Source organism: Dipodomys spectabilis, unplaced genomic scaffold, assembly GCF_019054845.1.
Source record: "Dipodomys spectabilis isolate Male_0828 unplaced genomic scaffold, ASM1905484v1 ptg000185l, whole genome shotgun sequence".
Lineage (NCBI taxonomy): Eukaryota > Metazoa > Chordata > Mammalia > Rodentia > Heteromyidae > Dipodomys > Dipodomys spectabilis.
Window position 1 is genome coordinate 2,494,718 of NW_024870862.1, and position 2,535 is coordinate 2,497,252.

The window sequence follows — 2,535 nt, forward strand, 5'->3', positions numbered from 1 at the left end:
GTTAGGTTTCAAAGACAGGAAAATTAAGATGGTCTTAGAAAACTTAAATGGCTTTCATCAAAACTTGTAAAATGATATAACACATATTTTGAAGCACGCATCATAAGCTACATTAAAATTATTTATATTGCTATTTCCACTTTCAATGTAAACTTTAGGTACTTTTAGATGAAGGCAACAATAAAGGGCATAGAATTAGGCCAGAATTGACGTGAAAACATGGTAGAAATGGAAAAAGAATGGGAGTATAATGCAATTGGGCAGTAACAACAAATATAATTGTTAAAAATTTCCGTATTAACTAATGCTACAAAATTTTATTTTGGTTCAATGCACAGGACTGCTGAAAATGGCCAGGAAATAAATGGAATATTCTAATGGTCCCTGTTAAATTCTTAACTAACTCATGATTTGGTTGGCTCACTCATGAGGGACTGGTACACACACAGATTGCTTGCTAACTTACTAATTCTCCGTTGTTTCTTTCAAGAACATTTTTGAAGGTTAAGACATTTAAAAGTCAGCAGAACAGGGGCTGGGAAGGTGGCTCAGTGGTAGAGCGATTGCCTTGCATGCCAGAGGCCCTGGGTTTGATTCCTCATCACCACATAAGCAAAAAGAAAAAAGCCAGAAGTGGTGCTGTGGCTCAAGTGGTAGAGCACTAGCCTTGACCTGAAGAGCTGAGGGACAGAGTCCACGCCCAGAGTTCAGGCCCCCTAACCGAACCCAACCCCCCAAAAAAGTCAGCAGAACAAAACACTCATATTATAGAGACTAATAAAGGAATAGTTTGAAAAATGGTTTAAACCAGTATGGGTCTATGAAAATGTTAAACTCCAATCTCCTATATTTGCTGAGTTTTTCTGCAGAAAGTTATTGCAGTAATTTCATTTTTAAAATACTCATCTTCCACCTGAAATTGCTTTCTTTTATTCTTACTGTATGATATTTAAGATTTGATCAGCTACAGTACTCCAAACATTCATGAGTATTTTAAGAGAAAACACTGTTATTTATTTTGAGAAAAAAATTTGAAGTTATGATTTAGAATTTTGAAAGTTGTATTGTTGCTGAATGAGAACTGTTCTGAAAGCAAATATACACTAAGATACCAGGATACTGTTTATTAGGATGATATCCTCAACTTGCTAAAGGACTAACAAAAGAGTTACCAAAAAAAAAAAAAATTTACAACTCAAAATGGTACAGTTTTCACATGGCGATCTCTGCTTCAAGAATGCAAAAGACTATCATTTTAAGTGGAATGATCTCTACCTATAAATTACACTCAAATGACCAAACAAATCAGCATATGTTATGGAAGAAAGTAGAATATAGAAAGTACAAAGAGCTAGTCTCCAGGATTGCTTTACCAAATCTTAGCAAATTAACCATCATTTGAGGGGGAGAGACGGGGAGTTGCTGGGGGAATATGAATTAAGTGACTTTATGTTTAGAAAAAAATTATAGCTAAAGTATCTTTCAAAGACTATTTTAGACCCTTGACTGAATTGGAAATATGGCCAAATAAAATATTGCTCTTCATCACAAAAGTCCCGTATATTAAAGATTTACACAGTTCCACAGGTGGAGGAGGGGGGGGGGTTATATCTAGAAAGATTTCTTTTAATGTTTATTATACCTAAACACTAATTCTTCTAAAAATGCTCTCCAAACTCTTGAGCAGAATTATCATACTCTGCAATTTAATGCTTCAATTCTTCAACATAACACTCACCTATTTCATGTAAATTCTACCTCAGTGCCAACTGTATTGACTGTTCCAATGAACAATCTTTTTCAATCAGCATTTTCACAACCATCCCGAAAGTTTCGGAGTGTTGCCGATAAACCTTTGATGAAGGAACTGCTGAAGACCTTGAAGGTGACGTGTCTTGTGATGTTTTCAAAGACTGACTAGAGGGCTGGGGAGGTAGCTCAGTGTCAGAGCGCTTACCTTGCATGCATGAGGCCCTGTGTTCGATTCCTCTGCACCATACAAGCAAAAAGAAAAAAAAATTGCAAGTGGTGCTGTGGCTCAAGTGGTAGAGCGCTAGCCTTGAGCTGAAGAGCTGAGGGACAGTGCCCAGGGCCACAGTTCAGGCACCACAACAATGCTGAGACTTGTGGAATGAATATGCTCTGCTCTGTCCTGGAGAGTAACCCCTGAGGCTGAAACTGGAGCCAGATCTGTTGTGTGGAGAGTCCTTTCGACCTCCAGGTGACTCTGAAAAATGGATGCTCCCTTTTATGGGGAGAACGGTCTCTTGAAAAATGGGAAGAGTAGAAACTTTTCCTTCTAAAACCATCTCTTCTGTCCCTCATGGTGGCTGGAGAGTAGACAAGAAAGAGTGAAATTATATTTTATGTAGCTTACGTTGACCTCTTTTTTATTCTTTTCATTTTTTCTCTTTCTTTTTTGCATGCCTTAATTGCTGTTCTGTGCAGCTGCAGATATATAACCTTCATCAATTATTATATGTTATCCCCCATTGGGTACACACATAATCCAGAAATTTATTACTGTATTCACAA

The 2,535-nt window shown here is 37.3% G+C and overlaps 1 pseudogene; it reads right to left on the bottom strand.

Annotated features, from left to right (window-relative positions):
- Positions 1–1,635: 1,635 nt before the first annotated feature.
- On the bottom strand, positions 1,636–2,325 carry LOC122121152 (annotated as a pseudogene).
- Positions 2,326–2,535: the final 210 nt, after the last annotated feature.